At 45.5% G+C, this 25,966-nt stretch overlaps 1 protein-coding gene across 1 annotated transcript in view; it reads right to left on the reverse strand.

The window, feature by feature from the left end:
- Nucleotides 1-25,966, reverse strand: part of Tanc1 (tetratricopeptide repeat, ankyrin repeat and coiled-coil containing 1) — a 227,565-nt gene that overhangs the window by 174,521 nt on the left and 27,078 nt on the right. Inside the window, exon 2 of the mRNA XM_050121991.1 lies at nucleotides 13,416-13,525. The gene's annotated coding sequence lies outside the window, so the exon portion shown is untranslated. The remainder of the gene's footprint in view (nucleotides 1-13,415; nucleotides 13,526-25,966) is intronic.

Below are 25,966 nucleotides of genomic sequence, written 5' to 3' on the forward strand. Positions count from 1 at the left end.
GACACACAGTAACTCCTCCATCAATATTAGATGCTACTACCTTCTGGCCCCTGGAGGCATGAAGGTTTCAAATTTCTGTCTCAGAACTTTAATATTCCACAGTGAGCTGCCAAATTAGTTTATGATTTAAAAAGAAATGGCCTTTGGTGAAAGTTGTACAGATATAACTTAAAGATAACTAGAGGTTCCAGACACAAAGGGACAAACGCATGACTCCACTCTATAAGGTACCTAGACTCAGCAAATCCACACAGCCGGAAAGCAGATGGAGTTACGGGGGGGGGGGGGGGGGGGGGGGGGGGGGGGGGGGCCTGAGCAATGAGGAATTAGTGTTTAAAGGATACAGAGGTTGTCTTTGAGCTTATGAGAAAATTCTAGAGATGGATGATGGTGTTTATAAAAACACAAATTCAGTTAATGGTACCAAATAACAAACTTAGAAATGATGAAAATGAACCTTATTTCTTACATATTTTATCATAATTGTTTGTTTTTCGAGACAGGATTTCTCCATGTAGCCCTGGCTGTCATGGAACTCACTCTGTAGACCAGGCTGATCTCGAACTCATAGGGATCTGCCTGCCCCTGCCTTGAGAGTTTTGGGATTAAAGGAGCACGCTACCACCCCAGCTTGGTTTGCTTTTTGTTGTTTTTCTTTTTCTTTTCTTTTTCTTTCTTTTTTGAGGTGGGTCTTACTATGTAGCCTTGGCTGACCTGAGAGTCACTATGTAGACTAGGTTGGCTTTTGACTCAGAGATTTTCCTGCCTCTGCCTCTTGAGTGCTAGGATTAAAGACGAGTGCCACCATATCGCATAATTTAAAAAAAAATTATCCCAGCCTACATAATTTGATCTGCAGCAATTCGCTGAAATTAAGGTATTTCAGATTCCTAAGACACTTGAGTGCACTATAAATTTATGTTCTCAAAAACCACACACCACATATCCCATAATATGTTCGGGGGGGATTAAGTACTTTAGCAGCTGTTTCACAACAAAAGCCTTTCCTTTGGATCTGGGGTTGTCATGGGGACATGTCTGCAGCAAACACAGGATGAGGCAAGACCAGCTTTTAGCTTCTGTCTCAGCAGCGGGGCTGCCTGCTCCTTCACCATCAGGTGTCGGGGATTCCCCATTCTACGTCCTCTCAACAAACACACAAAATGGCCTCCAGCCAGGTACCACATGAGTAAACCAGATACAAGGTTTTGGTCCAGGCCTGTTCTAGAATAATATTCCAAAGGCACATATACACTAAAAGGCAGCTATAAACAAATACAAGGAGAGTCCCAAATCACCTAAATGGGTATTCTGGGGTTACAAAAGGTCTTAGTTAGGGTTTCGATTGCTGCGACAAAACACCAGGACCAAGTTGGGGAGGAACAGGTTGATTTGGCATCAACTTAGTCAGGACAGGAACTCAAACAGGGCAAAATCCTAGTTGATGAAGAGGCCATGGAAGGGTTCTGCTTACTGGCTTGCTCAGCCCACTGTGTAGAACCCAGGACCAACAGCCCAGGGATGGCACCACCACCGGCTGGGCCCTCCCCAACTGTTCACTCTAATTGAGAAAATGCACAGCTGGATCTCATCAAGGCATTTCCTCAACTGAGGCTTCTTCCTCTCTGATCAATCTAGCTTGTGTCAAATTGACACACAATACCAGCCAGCACACAGGGGTATACCCACCATGCTCAGATTGCCAAGGTCTCTGCAAGCTACCATTTTCTAAGGTGTCTATTTAAAAAGAAAAAAAAAGCAAATTTAAAATTACTTTGAAAACTAGAGTTTACTAGTACACATAAACCAGTTATATCCTGTATGCATCATATATATATGTATATATATATACATTTTTTTTGGACAGGATCTCACTATGTAGTCTTGGCTGGCCTGAAACTGGCTAGGTAGAGTAGGCTGGTCTTTTGTTTTGGTTTGGTTTGGTTTTTGTTTTTGTTTTCGAGACAGGGTTTCTCTGTAGCTTTGGTGCCTGTCCTGGAACTAGCTCTTATAGACCAGGCTGGTCTTGAACTCACAGAGAGTGCTGGGATTAAAGGCATGCGCCATCACCGCCCGGCTGAGTAGGCTGGTCTTAAACTGACAAAACTACATGCCTCTGCCTCCCAATACTGATGTGATTTGCCACCATTCATGGCTCAAAACATTCATTTAGGTTTTTTTTGTTTTGTTTTGTTTTTCAAGTTACTGTTTCTCTGGCTGTCCTGTAGTCTGTAGACTAAGCTGACCTCGAACTCAAGAGATCTACCTGCTTCTGCTCCTGAGTGCTGGCATTAAAGGGGGAGGGGGGGTGAAACATTTATTTCTTAACATTGACAAAGAGAATCATTGCCCATGATTTTATAATCTTGAATCGGACTGACTCCAAGGAAAAGTTTCTCTGCACACAGGAATTTCTTAAATAAATTAGTGTCTTTGGGGTATAAACAACCTTTTAAATACTAGGCACATCATCCTCCTAAATATACACAGTGAAGGCAGCTCCATCTTGGAGAGGGTCCCTGGCACCCCCATTCCATGGCTGCCTTGTTTGAAGGCACCGAGATCCCGGGGGCTATATATGCTATAGAAAAATACCCTGTGAATGAGAGAACACGAATAAATAAGATTTAAAAGTTGCAAACAAAATAGAAGGATAATGATCACAGACAAAGTGCCCAAATCATCCTCTAGAAGCAATGTGTGCATCAAACAAAAAACATTTATATACTTTACCACATTTATATACTCTACCACAAAAAAAAAGGGAAAAAGGCAAATGGTTAAAACTGATTGAAATGCAGCCTCAAGCAAAATTAGTGCCACCTAAGACTTGACATCCATCTACAAGTCAGCATGGAAGAAAATAAAGGCCTTCTTGCCCAATCTGCAAATATTATCAAATGTTTACTAAACAATAGGGAGAAGCACAGAACAGATCGAAGGGGAAAGCCCGAGCCCTCCCACTACGGCCAAAGGTCCTTCCTACCATGAAAGCTGAGTTCTAAGACACAGGAACTTATTAGAGAGAACTGATATAGAGGTGATCAAGGAGGACATTAGAGTGGGTTCTAATCCCACGTGACTGGTATCTTCATAAGAGTGGGAATTTGGATACAAGTACAGACAGCAAGGAAGCAATGTGGACACCTAGAAACCAGAGGCTTGGAATGGATCCTTCTCTTTAATTGTTTGGTTGGTTGGTTTTCAAGACAGGGTTTCTCTGTATAACCGCCTTGCTGTCCTGGAACTAGCTCTGTAGACCAGGCTGGCCTCAAACTCACAGAAATCCTCCTGCCTCTGGGATTAAAGGCTGGATCCTTCCTTTCCTGTAGTCCTCAGAGAGAAACAGACCTGCCCACACCTTGATCTTGGAGCTCCACCTCCCACAACTAAGACAGTAACTTTCTATTGTGAGGACACACAGTTTGTGCACTTAGCTGTAGATGCAGGCTTGCAGGCTCTGGGTTTAATTAAGCTCCAGCTGGCAAGAGCATCTGACTGCATTAATACAGAGTCCAGGCAGCCCAGTCCTCAGTGCCTCCCTATCACAGGAAGGTTAAGAGAGTGTCCACAAGGGATCCCAGATCCATCAACACACTCAGCGTGGTTGTAGGCACTGTTTCAGTCATGGTGGAGCCACAGGAGAAATCTCAAACTCTGTGCCCTTTGCTGCAAAGATCTTACCACCTCAGCAGCATGGGCAACAAACAGGGCATGGCAATTCACCACACTGCTACAAACCATGACAAATTCTGGGTTAAAACAAAAGTACGAAATACTGTGCTTATCAGTCAACAACAACAACAAAGCTCACTTTTAGGACGGGATTTTCCCAGATCAATGGCAAGTTTGTGACCCATTGGGAAGGGTCATCCTGTCTCTCCCTCTCAGGAGACCCATTTTACTGCACGAGAATGATGTAATGCCTTTGTGTTCACCAAACAACATAGTATGCCTTCAATATGTCAGCCTGTTTCCTCTCCCTAAATACATAATTGATTTTCATCATTTTTATGCTCCAGTTACCACCCCAAAGAGGATTGGGACAAGTTCACGTTTCAACTGTGTCTTCCTTTAAAGATCAGAACAAATAATACATCATTTCCAGTTTTTCTTTGCTCATGACCTTCTCCAGTTTCTGTTACTCACTCACATAGCCCTCATGCGTGGACCGTGGCTACAGCATGCATGCAACCTGGCTACAGAGGAACCATCAACAATAGAAGAATAGGTTTTTTATTTAAACACTGTCAGAGTAAAATAGCCACTGACATTCCTCAAGAAACAGAATTAGGACCAATGTCAAATAAAAATTAAAAGTTTAAACTTGCCTTCAAAAAAAAAAAAAAAACTAGAGCTATATATTTGGGTCATTTTATTTTTAACCACAGTCTCCTAAATGACCTGAATATCCCAACATCCATTCTAAATGACAAGTTTTGTAATCCTTATGAATAATTTAGTCGGGCAAACTTGCTTTACTTGCTGTCGAATAAAAACGTTGCTTCAAAAATTGACAAACCAGTTGTCCATAATATATTTCAGTCTGGATATTTTCCAGTCAAACTAGGAAAAAAAAAAAAAATGAAGGACGGAGGTACTTGAAAACTGGGTCCGACATGGTGGAGACATCACCAAGCATGACATCGGGAAATACCAAGGTAATTTAAAGTCCTCAAAGCATGTGTCTGCACCCAGGTACAGAGAGACACTGTTAGCAGCACAGCCACATAAGATGACTTTCTCCCCGTGTCTGAGATCAAATCTAGGGCCTCACACAAGCTAGACAAGCATGTCACCAACAGCTGCATCCTCAGTGCGGGGACTTTCCAAAAATACTAAGATACATCAGAATATCTACTTTGACTTATACTAAATAGAAACCAAAGCAGCATCAGCCTTGACAGCGGCTATAAGATGAAGGTTTTATGTTGTTTTAATCCATCTTCGCTTTTACCAAAGCTTGTGTCTCTGGTATAAGATAACAGTTAACCAGAATGCTGTTGGCTTTGGGAAACAGAAGAGGATTTGTTACTGGGAACTGAGTGTGTCTGGTTCCTGTTTCTTTCATAGAGAGAGCGTGCCCCACTAGCTCACCATCTGGGTCTCTTTCTGGGGCCCCCACTACGAGAAGCCGCAGTAACTTACTAATTCATGAAGCTTGGGAACAAACAGTGAGAGGTGGGAGGAAGCCTGTCCCTCCCTGGCTGCCAAGCTCTCTCCTAAAGCACACACTGGATGTCCTGGTACAGCTTGTGGTTATGGGAGAAGGGCCTCCACAGGGAGGTATACTGACAGTCCAACATGGGCAGTGAGCAGCCAGGCAAATCTGCCTATAGGGGAATTCACCTGGCTGGGGAAGCCCACTGCTGGTATACACAGAACTTACACACGTCCTCCAAATGTTACACTGGAAACCCAATCCCAAAATCCTTATGCTAATGAATGCCACTTGGAGGAGGAGCTTCTGGAAACCAAATTAGGATTAGGTGAGGTTATCATGGTAGAGATTTTATAACCGCATTTGAGAGATCTTTATAAAAAGAAGAGAGACCCAAACTGGCAGGCCTGCATGAGATACTCTTTGCTACGTTTTTTTTTTTTAAAAGATGTTTTAAAATTTTATTCTGATTTACACGTATGTATGTACGTACACGAGCCTGCTTGTTTTTATGTGCACCATATGTGTGCACGGCCTGCGGAGGCCAGAAGAGAGCATTAGAACTCTTGGAAGTGAGTTCTAGGTTGTTATGAGCTGCCTACTGTGGGTGCTGGGAAACAAACCCAGGTTCTCTGCAAGAGCAGGAAGGGCTCTCAACAACGTGCCACACCCAGCCCCAGCTGTTGCTGTGTTCTATTGCTGCAAAGGGCCCCTAACCAGATGCCAGGCGGATGCTTAAAGTCATGCTCCTGACTGAACTGAACCATGAGCCAAATGAACTTAGCTGTGTATTTTGTTATTGTAATAGAACTAACCAATGCAACACAATAATAATAATAATAATAATTAAACTAAAAGGCACAGTCTTCATCATCATATTTCTACCCATTTAAAAAATTTAAAAGTACAATGTGAATTCCGTATGCTTCCCCCTCCCCCACCCTTTATCTTAGAACTGGTTCTGAATTTCAAGAGGGAAAACTAGAGAGGCATTTATTGGTCCTATATCACACACACACACACACACACACACACACACACACACACACACCAAAACAAGTATAAGATAGAATTCAAGATTTTGAAATCTTCAGAAATCTGACTTTAGTCTGGGAATGTATCTCAGCTACATGCTTGCCCAGTATGAGGACTCAGGTTTCACCACCAACACCGCAAGCATAAATATAAATGGCTTTATATTTATTTTACTTCTAAAGCTATCTGTGAGAAAACAGGAAAAAACTAAACAGAATAATTCAGTCCCTAAAACACTGACTTTTAAATCGATACTGACAAGGAATCACTGGTACCCTCATCACGACCATTACAAACACGTCTCAATATGTCCCACTCAGCCACTTACTAGTGAACTTGTCTGTACTTGTAAAATGGGAACAGGGTTATCCCTACCTCACTGGTATCACAGAGAGCCAGGGTCACACAGATCTGCAGAACTGCCACACATAAACCAGCTGGAACACACAGCCATTCAGAACCAGCAGGGGGTTGGGAGATTAACCCAGTAAGCCTTTCTTCCATTGGGGGTGAAAGAACCTAGATCTAGTATGAACAGGCGACCTGCCAGACATTGCTCACAGATCTTTTTCTGAAGCCCTTCATTACTACAAGCACACAAATCTTAACGACATCCCCTTCCCTGAAATAGGATTTGGCAGATTATAATCTGTAAATTGAAGTTCTTCTTTCCTGTGCAGACAATGGTGAGGCCCAGCCCATGCTGGGCTCTCAGGGCCTCCCCCTTCAAAGGATGAGGCTGCATGCTGGCACTGCCCCACTGGGAAATCAACATAAACTGTCCCCAACTCAACCTTTCAGTCAGGCCTCCTCACTCAAGGACACCCAGCAATCCCAAGCCCTAATTGTATCAGTTTCTACCTCTGTCACCTCTACGATTTCTCAACTACATGGTCCCACCCATCTAAGCCACCAACACACCAACTACTTAATTAGAGCTGGCTAGCTTTCTTATTCAGAATTAAGGATAGGAACAGGAAGAGCCTCTGGATGCTGTAGGCATCACTTAAGATTTCTCCAGGAAGTTTCCGAAGGGATGGAAGGTGTCTATTTACAAATACCTCTGGTTATCTGTACCCCACCCCCCAATTTCCTGAAGATGCTCTTTTCTCAATTGCTGTGAAATACTGCTTAACTACTTTATTTGCGGCTAGTTTATACACCCCACGGCTACCGAAATGCTGTCAGATTCCACCTCTTTTTCAGATCTGATTTCTCTGTTCTAAATACTTTCAAATGAAGGTAGAGCTTCGGGCAATCTGTCATTTATAGTCCCTGCCTGCTTTTATCCCTTTAAGAACACTCGGGATTCCCAATCTGCCTGAAATCACCAACCTTAATGCAACTTACACCCAGATCCTAACAGCACACTACAGGTAATCAGCAGACATGAATCAGGCCACACGCTGACCACACACATGGTGATCTGAGGTGGGTTCTGGGGCTTCAGGGCTGACTTCCTTGAAGTTCTGCTATAGCATTTTCCCCAAGTCACAAAGGACTCTTTCCCCTCTGTGTCTCTAGTTACGCCATCTTTTGAATTCCAGAAACTAGCAATGTTTCAGGTATGGTGGTTTGAATAAAAATGTCCCCATAAGCTCAAGTGTTTGAATGCTTGGTCCCCAGGTGGTGGCACCGTTTGGATAAACTTAGGAGGTGTGGCCTTTCTGGCCAAAAAATGCATTCCTGGGGTGCAGGCTTCGAGGGTTTTGGTTTTTGTTTTGGTTTAGTTTGGTCTGGTTTCTGGTTTTTGTTTGTTTGTTTGTTTGTTTGTTTTGAGATGGGGTTTCACTGGGTAACAGTCCTGGCATTAAGCTCCATTCCCAGTGTGTTCTTTCTGCTTCCTAATTGCAGTTCAAGATGTGAGTCCTCAGTTTCCTGGTCCTGCCACCATGTGTTTGTTTTGTCCTGGTGGACTCTAAATGTCTGGAACTGGAAGCCCAAATAAGCCCTTCCTTCTATAAGTTGTCTTGGTCATTGCATTTTATCACAGTGGTAGAAAAGGAACTAAGGAACACAATCTCAAAAATGTTTGCTTGGGAATACGAGGACTAGCTGACCAGCAAATATTCCACAAGAATTAAGAAAGCACCCCTGCAGCCTACCTCCCCAGATCACAGCTCTGTCCACTCCAAACTCACCAGGCCTGAGTCCAGTACTTCCATCATATCTCCACGTCCAGATAGTTGGCTCGGTTTCCTTACCACTCCCTTCAAACCTCTTCTTTTCAAAGACTTGACAGACCTCCCATAAGTTCTGCATGCCTTGTGTGTGAACTACACTATGAGGTCCAGTCTCCAGTGTTACCAGCTCTCGGAAAGGGATCTGACGACTCTAACAGGATTGCACTAATCCTCGGGAGTTTGGTTCATGATACCTCAGCAATGTCCTTAGACAGATGGTGAGGGAGTTGTACCCCCAGCTTTCTGGTTTACTCTCCACCCAGCCTACTCTCAATCTGCTTGACAGTGTAGCTCTCTGTCAACTTCTCATCCACACACCACTCCAGAAACTGGCAAACCCTCCCTCAAGAAGTACTGTGTGCTTCCTCTGCTGGACCACTGTCATTTTCAACCAGATGTCTCCAGAGAAAGAGAGAGAGAGAGAGAGAGAGAGAGAGAGAGAGAGAGAGAGAGAGAGAGAGAGAGAGAGAACGAGGTGATCTCCAGGGGAACCTAAAGGAAACAGTGTAACTTCTAACTGGGTTGACTTGCCTCATATCTTTTGTTTCTATCTATCATTCTACTATACAAACCGCTTGTCACTAAGCAAATTACCATATGGCTATAACGTATACCTATATAAATGCTACAGGTATGAGGAAGGATTTTACTGATGTTGAGAATGTTTCAAGACTACCAGCCTAGCCAGCCACCATGGAAATACCAAGTGACACAGCTATGCGGAAAGCTGATGCAGGAGAAATTACTTGAACCCAGGAGTTGGGGGTTACCATGGGCAAACAAACAGCAAGATCTTGCCTCTTTAAAAATAAAATAAAGCTGGGCAGTGATGGAACGCCTTGAATCCCAGCACTCAGGAAGCTGAGGCGGGAGGATCTCTGATTTGAGATTAGCTTGGACTATAGAGTGGGTTCCACAATAGCCGGGGCTACACAGAGAAACACTGTCTTAAAAAGAAAAACACAAAAACAAAATAATAATGACAACAACAATAATAATAAAGTAAAACAAATGCTACAGGACAAACAGTAACACTTTGTCCCTAAATTTACTTGGTGCCTGTCTCAGCTACTTTTCTGTTGCTCAGATAAAACACCATGACCAACAGCAACTTACCGAAGAAAGTTTACTCTGGCTTACGGTTTCACAGGACTAAGGAGAGGTACAGCAGCAAGCCGCAGGCACGGCGACCAGAGCAGAAAGTGAAGAGATGGCATCTTTAACCCCAGACATGAGGTAAAAAGAGGGGGAAATGGAGTGAGGACCACCCCCAGTGACATCCCCCTACAGGAATGCTACGCTACCTCCCCAAACAGGGCCATCTACCAGGGACCAAGTGTTCCAATTCCTGCACCTATGATGGACATTTCTTATTCAAATTACCATAGTACTCTATAGAAAATTCCAAATAAACCAATGTATTACAGGTGGGGGGTCATAAGATGTTTTGTATGCATACAGTTTAGATAGTAACGTAACATTCTTATTCCTAAAATTGTATTTCACCCCTGGCTTTCCTACTATATAGTTAAAATTACTTTTATTCAGGTCTGCTCGTAGAGACATCTATACACACACACACACACACACACACACACACACACGCACGCGCGCCACTCTCTCTCACACACACACACACACACAGACATATGGGGGTGGCTAGAGAAATGGCTCGGCAGTGAGGAGCAGTCATTGCTCTTACACAGGACCCAGGTTCGGTTCTCAGCACCCACAGAGGCTAACAACCATCTGTTAACCCTAGGTCTAGGGGATCCAAAGACCCTCTGACCTCCAATGATTGCTGCATGCGTGTGGTGCACATATATATATACACACTCAGGGAAACACACAGGCATACACAAATATTTTAGATACATATAATATATATGCATATATATTAAAATAACCAGTGAAACAGCTCTTAAAAATAAGTGACATCAAGGACAAATTGTCAAAGTCCTAAATGTAGTGTTTATAAAATATACGACTTGTTCTAAGTTGTTTCTCATTTAACGCTTTTGACACTTAAAATACAGAAAACTGCATTCATTTAATCTATAAAAGATTAGAACTTTTAGTACCTGAGAAAAACTAAGCTTTAGAGATTTACTTATTTTACAGGTATGTGTGCTCTCCTGTGTGTAGCATGTGCATGCAGGTGAAGCTGGGAGGCGGGGGAGACAGCACTTCCCCTCTAGAACTGTGACAAGCAGTTATGAACTGCCTGACATAGGTACTGGGACCCAAATGCACATTCTCTCTGCAAGACCAGCAAGTGTTCTTAACCACTGAGATGTCTCTCCAACCCCAGAAAAAAACTTCTATCAAACTTTTAGACGTTATAAACCTCAGAACTCTTCTATACTCAACACTGATCATTTTAGAATCTTTTCCTTTCTTAAATGTATTTTTATTATTTTTTTGATTATGTGTGTATGTGGTGTGGGAAGGGTATTTGCACATGAGTGCAGGACCCTGCAGAGTCCACAAAACAGTGTCAGATCCCCAGTGGCTAGAACTACAGGCAGGTGTCTAAGTCACATGTAGACACGGGGAACCTAAGACAGGTCTTTAAGGTCGGCAGGGGCTCTGAACCTCAGAGCCATTTCTCCAGCCCCCAACTGTGTTTAGTGAAGAGGTTCTGAAGCAAGTCATTATCTACTGGTACTTTGTTTATCAATTCGCAAGGCATCCAGTTACTAGCCCTGTGGCTTTGAACAGGTCAGGCAACGGTACTTCCCTGTGCCATGTAATTCATCTATATTAAATTCATTCTTCGTGCCAGGAGTGTTCATGGCCGAGAGATACAGGGGTGAAAACAAACAAACAAACAAAAAAAAACTTATTGCAAAAGCTCATTCAGTAATTCTAAGAAGGCACCGAAGATTAAGTTATTATAACATTAGTTCCCCCCCACACACACACACACACATCCAGGGGCTGGAAGCAAACCCAGAGCCTCACCCATGCAAGGTAAGTATTTTACCACCGAGTTTTAATCCTAGTCCCCAAATTAGTCATAATTATTTTACTGAAGAACTACTTGAGCAACTGGTACTTGAGTCCTATTTTAAAGGCACGTTTCCCCCTGGCCTCTAAATGTGCCTTAGCTGGCGAAAAGGAAGCGCATGTCTGCTGAAAGCAGGATCCAGGTGAGCCCAGATATCCTCTACCTCTCCTCGCAAAAAGCCCCACGGATTCTGCCAGCCGCTGGGGGTAAACCATCGCAGTCGGAAACAAGGCTGGTAAGTGACCTTTTTGATGGACAGCATCCCACAGAGCTCTGTCTGGATCCTCAAAGCCCTTTCCAGTGATGCTGATGAAGGTCTGTTTACACCTGACTGTACTGTGGAGCCTCTGACAGCTGCAAAATTCAACTGCAGTGCAACTTAATCCCTCACGATGCCGCCGCCGCCGCTCATTTCCAGGCTGCCTTGCAGGACCTGCCATGCACCAGCTTTTTATTTATTCTAAATGATTACATAATCACAGACCTCGTTTGCTACGGTCACCGGTCACCATCCCTTTCGCAGGAAAGCGCTTCCCAGACAGCCCACCTCTCAAGCACAGAATTTAAAAGCCACCAACCAGGAGGATAAATGACTCCTGCTGGGTCCAAAGAAAACACGTGAAGGAAAATGATAACAGCAACTCTCGGGGGGGGGGGAGAATTTCCCTCATAAACACCTCACTCAATCCAACGGCCTGAGACATCCTTGCACCTATACCACAGAGATCCCAAACAGCATGGGCCGCCACTGAAAACTGGACATATATGCCTTGGGCATTTTAGGTTACAGTCACACGAATGTTCTTAAGGAGCTGGTCCCATCCAATTCCTAATACGTTCACCTCATACTATTCTGCCAAAAACAAAGAGCGAGCAGAGAGCTCAGTTTGTCAACTGTCTGCAAAATGAGGTTGGCCATGATCTGACCTCCCATGTGGGCTTTGCTACTTACTGGCTTCCTTCCCCTCCTTGTATCCAAGCATCTCCATTCAGTACCAGATTCCTGAGTGGAGACTCAGTGGGTCCCCAGCTGCCCCCAGAGAAAGGGACAGGAAGGAGACACACCGGGAGGAGCATGAGAAAAGTGAGGTGGGCTAAGCTGCTCTTCAGCACTGCCCTCGGATCCATCCCGTCCAACTAAGGGCCCCGGCCTGGGAAGAAGCTGCCAGCAAGCGGGTATCTGTAGGTAGCGCAGATGGCCACACACACTCATGACAATCTGGAGTCCCCTCCCGTACCCTCTGACAGTTCTAGCACTGCTATACCCAGCCCAAGTATTGGAGGCCAGGCTCTCCCATCACACCGTGATCCGTGAAGTCTCATGACTAGACCTCCTCCCACCTTCCTCCTCTCATCAAGCATTCTTCTTACTTCTGTTAACAACTCCCACTCCTCACACAGTTTCCAGAACCTTCTTTCTGCTTTCCAGGCCCCTGAGTAGAGGCAGGAGGAGCGGACAGCAAGCACCGGTTTCCCCACTTTCTAAAAGCGCGACCCTGGGCAAGATGTCTGATCTGTTTAAACTTGGGGTCCTACTCTGTGCAGCAGAGCTGACCTCATCCCTCCAAATAGGGACAAAATGACAACAGTGCATACAGCAAACCCCCAGCATTCATTCACATATCCGCTAAGCGCCCACTTTGCAAAGGAGAAAGTTTTGTAGCTGGCGGCGGCTATTGTTCCCTCCCTCCGCTATCTTACTCTTTAGGATGGTGGTAAGAACAGAAACATTTTCCCGTGTGCAAGGCTACAGTTAGTTCTGAGGCACAAATACACACTCAAGTGGTTCTTAGTCACCACGGGCAGCAACGTCTGAAGAGAACTCTTTCCCCCTGCCGCTAGAACTCTGTTCTCTGCACGTGAACTCACCTGCTCAGCTAAGAAAACACCAGCTCAAACACGCTCTGGACAAAGGGAACTACTCCAGCCCATTTCCCCTCTCGCCGCTTGTGAAAACTGCTCCTCCCTTGGTGCCCCCCATGCATGGTCACACCACCCTCCACCCCAATTCTCAGCAGACACCTACCTACTTCTGGAAACTTCTCGTTCACGGAGGGAATGCGGTACGGTGGTCCTTAGGTCACAGTTCTCTTTCCCGTCCTTTCCCTGTATGTTTGTGCCCGACAGTCAGCCCTCCTAAGGGGAAAAGGGCACAGGGGATGATCTGGATTAGAACCCCAACTCCATTTTTTTTACTCACCATGTGACCTGGAGCAATTTCTTCCCCTCTTTGGGCCTCAATGCTTCTCTATAGACGGGGATAAGCCGTTCACGGTGCTGTTGTCCTTAGAGTTGTGTCCAGCACATGAAGTGATAGCATCTGTCATTCATCACACCCACCTCCAGTCCCCAAACCTAGGCTTCACCAGGAACTCTTCATAGTGGCCAGTGTCACACCATGCTTGTGTTCCAGTCCTTCAGCCAGCACAGAATCCACCTCCCAAGATCCTGGCCCTTTGGTGGCCCTTGAGTGTGTCCTGTCCATCACACCCAGCCTCCCAGAGTTGATCACTAACCATCCACCTCTGCCTTAGCCATCACTCTGATTCTGCAGCACAAGGTGGGCCTCACAGTAGGCCTCAGCTTCTCAACTACATTCCAAGTCAAAACACCCTCTCTCTGAGGTCCTGCTGTAGCTCCGAGTGCCAGAGCCCTGGAATTCTCAGACCCAGAAAGGTCCTCCAAAGACTAAAAAAAGGCCCCTTCAGTGGCCCCTCGACAACTGCTCCACACTTTGATCATTCCCTCCCACGCCACCCAGCAACCAAGCAGGCAAGCTTGATATGCTATCCCCCACCTCCCTGGCGCTCTGTTCCTCACCAGGACTCAGCCACAGGCACCTTCCCCAGCCCTCCACTCTGCTTTCCCAGCCCTCCACTCTGCTTCCAAACCAACCCTGCCCTGTCTTGAGTCCCCTTTTCTGGGTCTCACCCACTCACTACACACTCTGTTCTATCCCCACACAGACAAGTGTACCAGCCACTTACAACCCCATGCCTGCTTGGGTTCCCTCTGGGCCCACTCAGCTACCTGTGGGTGTCTCCCTCTGCCAAAGCCCCAACCTTCACCTAGACATCCCTTGAGAGACCATACAAAAACCACCTCCTCTAAGAAGCCTGACCTGACTCCTCCTGCATCGAACCATCTGTACTCCTCCGAGAACACTATTTCCTCCTGATGGTGTCTCTCTACCAGGGCACGCTGTACCTGGAACAGTGTGCCAATAACCATCAGATAAATAAACCAAGGAGTACTGCAGACCCTGCTTTCTGCTCCAATATGCTTTATTGACACGTTTCATTAAAAATTCAATTAAGACTCACAAGTCCACCACTTACATACAATGCTGTATATTGTCTTTCTCTAAATTCATTAGGAACATCCCCTGCCCTTGCCTTCCCAGAACAAAAATATTCCTTTGATTGGGGCGGAGCAGGGGGTGGGAGGAGGGGTGGTAGGGGAAGACCAGAAACAAAAGCATTACTTCCTCCTCGACAAAAACTGAAAATAGCAAAACAGCTTATAAAGAGTGCCCAGCTGACACTGGCTTAGGTAGGGTAGGAGGCAGTTGTGCGAGCCTGAGAGGACACAAGGCAGTTTACTTTCAATGGCTGGGGCAGGGTGGACACCAGCATTCTTCCCATGCTCTACAAGAAAGCTGAGCAAAATAATAAATCTCGGGGCTGTTTATAATCAAAGGGAGGAAAAGGAAGCAGTTATCTACAGTGGAAATTTCCTTCATTTTTTCCAGTTCTACTTCTGGTATGGTTACCACACCAATTTCTCAATAGTAAGTTACGACAATTTCATTTATAGGAGATGATTTCCAAAGGGCCCAGAGAGCTGCAGATGGTACCTCGGGGGCCCATCTGTTTAAGGATGAAAGCTCAGCACACGCCATTACATCACTCTGACCTTCCTCAGTAACTTCCTATCTGACAGACTCGAGATGACTGCGCGGTCAACAAGATATTTGTGTTTGTCTCCAGCCTCAGGCTTTGGCTCCTGATTAGTTTTTAAATCATTGTGCATCCAAACTGAATAGGGCCACTGTTCGCAGCTGGAAGGCCATCCGCTGGGCACAGCCCCAGGCCTGTGGGCTTTGGGAGTGACTGCGGTCCTCTCTGCATAACCACTCATCCTCCTGCCCTTCCAGAGCTAAAGCTGCTCTCCTTGGCACCCCTCTTTCCTCAGGCGACCCCTGGAAAGGGAAAAAGGATATTGGGAGGTTTAAAATGCTCTAGCTCCACACATCCCAAACTCAGGGGTACGTTACTGCCCCAGCCCGGACTCTCACCCCACACAATGCCTCCGGCTGCTCTGACACCAGGATAACTATTATCTCCCGGACACTCACAGGTACCAGAGCATCCCGGTACCCACAGGCACACATACATGACAGGCAAACACGCTCAGGTAATCACGCCGTTCATCACTCTAGGACACAACCACAACACCTGCATCCCCTATAACTTATCCTCTTCCCCCACACTCTACAGTGTGCAACCGCAGACGGGTGTCAACTATGAAGGGTCGGGTACCTGCTAGACAACCACCTTGGGAGGCTAGGGGAGGTGAAGGGGATTAGTCGATTGGGGCGGGGACAGCATGGGGGTTCAATGAGATAGAATACATTGCGCCGCATACATGGAACTGTCATAATGAAACCCATTACTGTGTACAATGAATGTGCTACTAAAAACATTTAAAAGATGAACTTATTCTTTAAACAGGCTCAGTTGTATGAGGGGAGGCATATGCACTGATGTTTGCAGCCTTAAAGTTCTTTCTAAAGTAAGATGGATTAATGGGCAGGTATATAACGAGTCAAGAGAATAAAATCACAGATGTAGAGTGTAGAGAATGGGGAATCATTGTCTATTCATTTCATGCTTCCCCTCATTTGAATGTCCTCATAACAAAACATCATCTGGGTGACTCCAGCATCCCACTAACATCCCTCTGCTCTAGGCTGTTGGTCCAGGGTCCCACTTCGTAGCTACTTGTTCTCTGTCTCCCTGACTTCCTCCGGTATCTTATAGTTTTCCTTATTTCCCTGGGTTTTTTTTTTTCCACATCCTAAATGGTGTTGAGGAGTCCTGGTCAACTGTTTTGTTATTGCTGTTGGGGCTTTTTATTATTTAGTTAGTAAGTTAGTGAGTTAGTTAGTTTCTCAAGACAGGGTTTCTCTGGCTTTGGAGCCCTTCCTAGAACTCATTCTCTAGACCAGGCTGGCCTTGAACTCACAGAGAACCACCTGCCTCTGCCTCCCGAATTCTGGGATTAAAGGCGTGCACCACCACTGCCCAGCCTCTGGTCAAGTATTTTATATAATGTTTCTCGGTGGGTTTTGTCTGGCTTTTTTTTTTAAATCACAAAAGTTATTTAGGAAAAAAAAAGTTTCATGTAAAAATATAGATGACCCAGTGCTCTACCAGAGTCAACAATGCCCTTTGGGGAGGGATGTGGATTCCTCTGTTGAAGAGCCACTGTTTATAGACTCTTTTCAAGGCCTCTAATGTGATGCTGTTTTCCTTGTGTGATCACCAAGCCAATGTTGTTCTGTTGCCCACTGGCTGCCGTCTCCACACATTCATCCATCACGGAGATGCACAGAGGGATCATTGGTCTGCAGCATCCCTCATACATGTCGCCACCACTTAATTTCAATGTTAACTTCTTGTCCATAAATTTCTTCAGCTCAGGAGGGTGGGCCTAGCTCATAGCAACTCCTCAGCGGGTGGCAAAGACGCAGGCCTGACTTTTTTTTTTTTTTTTTTAATGGCTATATCGGGAGGCATCAGGCTAAGGTCCCACAACCATTGTATGCCCACGCTGTCACAGGACGGCTAACCACTAGGTTAGCTTTGACTGCTCGGCTCAGAGACAGCTGCTGTGAGCTCACTTCTCTTTTCCCATACTCTACCCCTGAGAAGAGTCACCAACTCAGCCTCAGTGTACCCTCAGTGAGCTGCGGGGAGTGCGGACTTCAGCCTTAGGCTCCTGAAGGAAAAGTCTACAAAGACTATTTGAAATTCTTCTATAAGAAAGATGTTACCTGTCTTAGCATAAATTTCATGCCATGTGAATACACATATTATGCTCTGGATTTATTATGCAGAAGCACACTATTTATTCTGTTGCTAAAGTTAGCTCTGGATACTAAGAGCTCCTTGAGGTTGGCTCCTTCCTCCCTTCAACATGCCCACATCCTTTGTTTTGTGAGCACTTCCTTATTTTCTGGCCATACAAGATGCTCCAGGTCTATAATAACACATCCACGGAGTCCGGGTCACTGGAGAACGGTACCCGTAGGGTGAAGATACGGGTGTGCTTGATGCTATCATATATCATGGCTGCTAGGCCTTCATCATTCCTGTGTGCGTACCAGCCCAATGATCAGTATTGAGCAAAACCCAAGTCCACACCTAGGTACCCAACTCTCATCCCACCAGACAATGAACATCCCAGCCTGCTTCCTTGCTTACTGTAACATCCCATAATCCATGCATATGTAACCGAACCCCAGGACGGCTAACCCATACCCCACATAACTTCACCAGCTATAGTACAATTTGAGATTTATACTCAAAACACCATTCTTCAAAGTGAACTAGGTCCCTATGCCTGGTGTCCCAATCTTCAGGGTCACAGTCACAGCCAGACTCTCCCATCATAGTCTGCTCATCAACACACACAGCCCACATTCACAGAGAGCTACTGTCGAGGGTCTGAGCTGAACACACTGACATTCTCTCGTGCCTAACCTAACTAAAGTGCTTATGTACAGCCCATGAAACACTCCTGGGGGCACACATGTTGTGCTTTACCCTCAATGCTATGACTCTTAGACCTGGGCGGATCACCCGGCGCCTAGCTCAGTTCGGGAACGCAGAGATTGCTCAGATATTAAAAAAATGAACAAGCTGTAAAGATTTAGTCATTTTATGTTCATTTAAAGCAGTTTAATGGTTGGAAGATATCCAATAAAATTTGAAGGGCAGTTTTCATCACAATGTTACCTAAAATTCAGGAATAATAGTTATAAATTAAATGCTATTCCTAACAGACTAAAAAGCAAATTACACACAACTGTTGGGAACCATTTGAATATATATTGGTATGTGATAAAAATATACCACACTTGTGTATTAAAAAAAAAATATGTAGCCAAATAACAAAAAAAGAACGGCATACCACACTTAGCATATGTCTGTGGAAAGAAAACTATTGAAGGACACATACTGAGCTATTTTTATGCTCCTTATTTTCCCTCTCTGTAAATTAAAATTAAGGAGCCTGTTTGCTATGTGGAAAACCATACAAGAGATTCTTCTAAGATATGGAGTATTGATCTCTACAAAGAGTATAACCAGCTCAAAGTTGCACGCCTTTAATCCCAGCACCCAGGAGGCAGAGGCAGGTGGATCTCTGTGAGTTTTGACACCAGCCTGGTTTACACAGCAAGTTCCATGCCAGTCTGGCTACAGAGAAAGACCCTGCCTCAAAAAAAAAAGGGGGGGGGGGAACAAGTAGAATCAGCAGCTGTGCCCTGAACACCAAACTGTCCCCAGAGCAAAGCTAAACAGAGGCATGGGACAAAGAGCAAAGGTCCAAAGGGCATACCCTCAGGTCCGCTGTCTCCAGGAGGAACAGAGCAGGGATGCAATATTGCTTCCTAGAGAGAGCAAGGGCAGAACTGGGGGCTGTCTGGAGAGTATCCAAAGACATGAGGAGTTTAAAGGACAGGAAAGATTTAGATGAAGGCAGGGAAGGGAAGTATTTCTCAGCCCAGAAGATGTCTCATTATCCACTCCATGAGAACCCAAGAGGTTCCTGGTTGGGAACATCAACAATGGGTCCTTCACCTGCCTCCTGGCCATGCCCTGGGAGGAAAGAGATTACCTGTGGGTATCTGCCTCCAGCGGAGCTAATAAAGCTCAAGTGGCCGATACTGGGATTAAAATTTTTACACTGGAATTTACACCCCACCTCTACAAAACGTGCTTTGTACCAGAAACTGCTGCGGTACACAGGAACCTTCCATTCTGCTGAAGGCTTAAGGGGAGCCAAGCCTAACACTTTCAATCGCTTTCAGTGCACAGCACTGAGCCCAGTAGACAGCTACCTCTATTCCCAGATCACATAAGGCTGGACAGAAATACAGGCCAACCTCATACAGACATGCTGTGCTACCAACATAGGGAAACTATGGAGTTGTGAGGGCTTGGGAAGAGTTGTATGTGCCGAACACTTACACTTAGTGAGACAAGGCAGTGCGTGTTACATGTGTCATCTCTTTGTCCTCACAACCACCAAGGAAAGGCCCAGTCAGCACACACCCACTCAAGGCTCAATGGCAGAGTCTTTACCTAGACTGCACAAAGCCTTGAGTTCAATGCCCCCCAGCACCCAGACGACAGCTCACAACTGCCAGAAACTCTAGTTCCAAGGGATAAGACACCCTCTTCTGACTCCCAAGGGTTCTCAAATGCTCTTAGTACATGTATAACAACCATGCAGGCACATACACAGGTAGAAATAAAGCTTAAAAAAAAAATCAGATCTATTCCTTCTTCCAGAAGTATTCTTTTTCCCCCCAAATAACTTATACATAACACCAAGATCTCAAGGTTAAAATCTGAAGCATAGCTAGGCATGGTGGTACATACCTGTAATCCCAGCACTCAAGAGGTAGAAACAGGAGGATCAGGAGTTACATGGAAGAGTTCAAGAATGGATGTATCCTATCTCAAAAAAAAAAAAAAAAAAAAGATCAAGAAATAGCCAAAAATAATATTCTCCATTCCCAAAGCACTAAAGACAATGGTAGGGGGAGCTCAAGCTCCAGGCCAGACTGAACTATACAAGACCCTGTATCAAAGAAAAAAATCTCAACTCGAAGCAGACACGGAGCTCCTGCTTCCTCTCCGGGGAGGGTTAACCAAGTCTGTACTCCAAACACCACTCCCTTCCCTTGCCTTCCCGTCCACCTCTGCCATACCCTACTAAAGACTCTGATCCTCACCTAATTGCAGAAATAATTAAAATAACTTTCCTGATCTACAAACCATAAAATAAAAAAAGGTTAGGCCAGCTTCTGCCAGTTTATAATTGCTGATGTTCTGAGACAGAATCTCTCTGGCTAAAATTAGATCTGTGTAGTACAGGCTCTGCCTGTGCCAATGGGAAAGTTTCTGACATTAAAATGACTTCATCTTTTACACATTCGTTACATGACAGAGAAGGATACTGCTGTGCGGCTCAGGAGTTGCCTCCCCAAAACACGGCTTCAGAAGACTACCATAAGACACCTCTTCACAGGTCCCAAGCTGATTTTCAGAAAGGGGATGGACATCTAAACAGGACAGGTCCGTTAGTAAGAAAGCTGCTCCCAACAGCTATCTTTACACCAGAGGCTTTATCTGCATTAGAAGGTAGTCTCCATCCACCCTGAGGCGGCTTCCACCACCTACTAGAAGCCTCTATGCCTACTATGCTATATGAGCATCAATGACCTCACTCCTCTTGCTGTGAGACACTCTTATGCTCATACACATAACGTGACTGTCCCCTACTAACTTGTTCTGTGTTAGCTTGATGTGTAGCCCAGCACAAGAATCTAGGTGGGTGAAGAGATGACAAGTTCCCTTCCCTGCACTTTCAGGCACTCAAAGATACCCCAACACCATCTGTCACAGCTGAGTGTCCTATCCACACTCAGGACAACAAGGCAATCCTAAAAAGGGCATTGAAAATTAATATTTAAAATTTAATAAGAAATTTTCAGGTGAAACTTGGGAAGGAAAAATGTTGGTTGGTTGAAACAGAGTCTCACTCTGTAGCCCAGATTGGCCTCAAATTCAGACATCTACCTGCCTCGGCCTCCTGGGTACTGGGACTAAAGGTGTGCACCACTATTCCTGGCTAGGTTCATTTCATTAAGACTGAGGGAAAAAAAATGTTTTGTGCTTATTAAAATAAAATATAGAATTATGGAATGTGTAAGTGATGACGAGCAGTACAAAATGCTTTTTTAAAAGAAAAACTATTCAACCATACCAACCAAATGTCATCCGGATTCTTTCTCTGTCTTCTATCTGTGTGTGTGCGGGCGTGCTCAAATGGGCAAAATCTTGGCACAGTGTAAATGTGTAACAGATACACAATGCAAGACCTAGTAAGATGACTCAACAGGTGAAGTCACCTACTGCTAAGCCTGACAACATGTTTGATCCCCAAGACCCACACGGTAGAAGGAGAGGCTCTGATACAGGCCAGGTCACCCTTTGGCCTCCACACACCTGCTGTGGTGCTCACACGCATGCACTCACCCACACAAAAAATAAGTACAATTTAAAAAAGATATGTAATGTATACTTTTAAAAAATAAACGTGATGGTGTCATTTAATAACCCCCCTTCTCCAATGTATACTTCCAAAGAGCCCCAACAGATACAAAAAAACCTCAGCACCAAAGTCTACCCATTTTGTTTCCCCTAACACACACACACACACACACACACACACACAGTCCCCCCCTATTATAAATTAGTCACAGTAAATGATTAACAACCATAACTAACAATAAAACAATTACAACACTACAATAAAAGTTTGTAAATGTGTCTGCCCCTCTTGAACAAATCAAGGTAAATACCAGGCATTTCAGTTGATGGTGCACTTACTTCTGAACCACAGAAAGCAGAATGGCGGATGGGAGGGACGCCCACGTGGATCAAGCTGGGAGCTGCGGCTCTTTACCTCAACAGTACACAGAAGACACCTGCCCTGTCAGCCATTGGGCTTCCTCTCTGTCACTCAGGACAAATGACCAACTGTGGTGCCTATTTAACAAACATGCTGGCCACCAGGCTCACTCAGTACCTGTGGCTCCTCTCACTCAGCCCTCTCTACCGCCCCAACCCTAAACCTCTCCAGCCCAAGGCCTTGGCTTCCCTTTCCCCCAGCTTCTTATTCCTATAAAAACCGGCCATTTTGGTGGTGCATTCTCTTGGTTCTTTTTGTCCTCTTGGTTCCCTCACTCCCTCTCCCTGCTCCCTTCGCCCTGTGGGTCTTAAGTCTTCCTCTCTTCTCCACTCTCACTCTGCCCCAAACTCCACCTGGCCCAGTTTTGTCTCAGTCTACAATAAAAACCTTCCCCTCAACCATCCCTAGGAGAGGTTATGTCCCTGTTCTCATTCTCTCCCCTGAACTGAGCCGCCTTCTTGTTCTAGCTTGCTTTGGTCAGGGTGATACAATGCTTACCAAAAGCAACTTGAGGGGGGAATGGGTTTACTTCACTTCCACTTCCAGCACACAGAGTCCATGGCTGCGGGATGCTGGGCAGGGAGCTCGAGGCAGGAACTAGAGCAGGGACCATGGAGGAACGAAGCTTACTCCCAAGCCTTCAGGCTCATTTTCAGCTACACCTTCTTAGAGAGCCCAGCCCTTCTGCCCAGGGAGAGCTGGGTGCTCCTAAATCAACCAGCAATCAAGAAAACGTCCCACAAACCGATCTGATACAGACAATTCTACTAGTAAAATATTTTAGTTACCATGACGGTCGAGCATTGCACCGTATGGGTGACATGTTTCTCCTCCAACTCTGCTCTGGAAATGAACATTCCCCCCGACTTTTTGGTACTAAATCACGCAGTAACCATCTACGTGATTCAACTGTGTGCACTCGTACAATTATGTCATTCCAGAACCAGGATTTCCGTTTCAACAGTTTGCATGAATACGTATCGACAGACTGCTTGCATTGGAAGACAGCTCTCCTGTTCCCAGGATCCCTACTAACATGGGGATTCTTTTTAATCAACGATTTCTTTTCATTAGTATTCAGTGAGCACCATCCGGATGCCAGGTCCCACCTCTCCAGTTCCAGGACTGGCTCGAACAAGGACACTCGCTATAGGCTCAAGTAATTGAACACTTGGTCCCTACTGGGAGATGCTATTTGGGGAGGCTTGGGAAGAATGGCCTTATTGGAGGAAGTATGTCACTGGAGGGGGACTTTGAGAGTCTAAAGCCCTTTGCAGTTGTTCCCTCTGCCCTGAGCTAGCAGCTCACAGACGCAGGCTCGCAGAATCCTGCTCCTGCCACCATGCTTCCTCTCTGCCATTACCAACCCTTACTCTCTGCAATCACAAGCAAAAATATCATCGTTCTTCCTTAGGTTGCATTGGTCAAGGCTGTGGCATCTGACCACAGCAACAGAAAAGTGACTACCATGGTTCTTAGCATCCAAACTTACAAAAGTCCTGTGCAAACAGGTGCCCCAAATACATTACACCTGTGCAACCTGTCACGCCACTCTGGGACGGTAAGGCTCAAGGTCACACAGCTGGTCAACCTCGCCGCTGAAGGATGAGCCCAGTTCAGCAGCAGCAGAACACAAGACAGCTCTTATGCGTCTCAAAATGATCCTCCATGCTGAATCATGCTGAACCACAGTAAAACCTCTGGTTTCGAGGACAATGGGAGGCTGCTGGGCTAGAGGTCAGCAGAATGCTTGAGTCCAGCATCTTGCAGGTAACTTTTTCCGAATCTCCTCTTGGCTGAAACGGCCCAAAATATCCACCACCCCCACCTTACAGTGTCTATAAAGCCTAAAACGAGCATCTATTCTTTCAAGAGTGCCTGCTGAGATCTTTCTCTGTGCCCTGATTCTGAAGGCAAAGAGGCCATACCAGCCCCAAGCACCTAGAGAGAGAGAAGAAGAACACAGCCAAAACCAACTGGGATACAATAGAAGCGGGAGGGGAGTGGGGTGCAAGTGAGGACCCAGACACTGAAAACACCTGGAAAAATCCGTGAAGCCCTGTGAGGCAAAAGCCCCTAAGTCACACAAGCTGGCCGCAACTGTGTTCCTAAAGACACACGGCGGCTAGAAGGGAAGGCAGTCATGGCTGCTGCCTTAAACACATAATGGTATTCTTTTCTCCCCTTTCCCAAACTTTACCGAGCATCATTTAACATTTATAATTCTTAAAATATTTTAATTGCTGCGAGCACAGATGGAGGCGTGATTAATTCTGACTGAAATAATGTATGTGAAAGGTAGGAACTCTAAACCCCCCCATGAATGGTATTATTGTCGGAGCATGAAGTAACCTAGAATTATGCATAATAGCATCACAGACTGCAGCATGGGTTATTTTTGTGTTCTGCTCTTGGTTTCCGGCCCACCTGATAATGTACACCATTAATCATTTCTTTACAGTATTTCCTCTAAACGTCTAAAAAACAAAAATAATACAGCTGTATAGGACAAAGGGCCCTGTAAAGGCAAGGCTTTCTCCCGCCCCTGACTCTTGACTTTTGGGTTGTCTTATTAAATAGTAAACTCTACGTTTACGTTTTAACCAGAAGTTTACACGTAGGTATTATTAACATTTTTTATTGTGGTACTGTATCCGAACCCCTAAGCTGTTTCTCATCTCTAGTCCTGACTTTTTTTTTCCACTGTGCTTCTAAAGTCCGTGGCCAACACCCAGCGTCTCATGAACTCCACCTAGACCCCCACGGGTACCTTAGTGTTAAGTGCCCCAAACTCACGCTCCCAGCAGGGAGAATCTGTCCTACGCCTGCATCCTTCTCTCGCACTGTGGTGCTCCCCTTCACCACTATTTATACTGAAACCTTGAACAGTAATCTAAACGGCTCCTGCTTCCTCCCCCTATATACCTATCAATCAAGCCGATTTCACTCTCCGTGCCCCACTCCTAGCCAAGACCAAGTTACTATCTTAACCAAACGAGAGTCTCACTGGCTTCCAGGCCTCCCTTCTGTGCTTCCTAAATCTTTGCCCCTTCCTACCTTCAATCTACAGGAACACAAATTTAAGCAAGTCCCTTCCCGTAAGCCCTTCAGAGAGTCCATCACCTACAGAGCCATGTTTCAGTTCTTCGGCAAGGTCCATGAGGCCCACCAGTTAACACCGCACACCAGGCTCTCAGGGCTCCTGTCTCAAGACTGCCTTCCTCCAATAACCTACCTGCCCCTCTCAAACTGAGTAGAGCTCTGAATAGCCCCACCCATTGCTCACGCTGCTGTTTTACAACAACCCACCTGGAAGGGCTAATCTTAATTCCACACACCTGGGAAGAGTGACCCTTCATTTAGGACTTGCTTTCATCAGATTGGCCTGCGAGAGCACGTCTTCGGGGTATTTTTCTTGGTTGCTGATTGACGTAGAAGGGTCAAGTTTTCATTAGGGTACCACTGCTAGGCAGGTAAGTTCAGTTGATAGGTCACCAGACAGAACTGAATAAGAGTTTGCCGTTGATTTGAGAGTAGGGTAGCCTATTAGTGAAGTAGACAACTGGGCAGTTGTAGCCTGTGATGGGGGGGGGGGGGTAGTGCCCTGGGCCACCCAAAGGTGTACATAAACCTGGACAAAGAAAGCAAAATGATGATGTCTGGCAACTATGACCCGCACTTCGAGCCAGCACCAACACCGGTTTGGCTCATCCCTGTCCTCTGACACCCACGGAGACTCTCCCACACTAGGTGTGTTAACGTGAGGCTGTGGCTCTGAGTGAAAAGGTGTCCTCTGTTACGAATAAA

The sequence above is a fragment of the Alexandromys fortis genome, unplaced genomic scaffold, assembly GCF_014885135.2.
Source record: "Alexandromys fortis isolate MF-2015 unplaced genomic scaffold, M_Fortis_MF-2015_v1.1 scaffold_8_9099976_23576923, whole genome shotgun sequence".
NCBI lineage: Eukaryota > Metazoa > Chordata > Mammalia > Rodentia > Cricetidae > Alexandromys > Alexandromys fortis.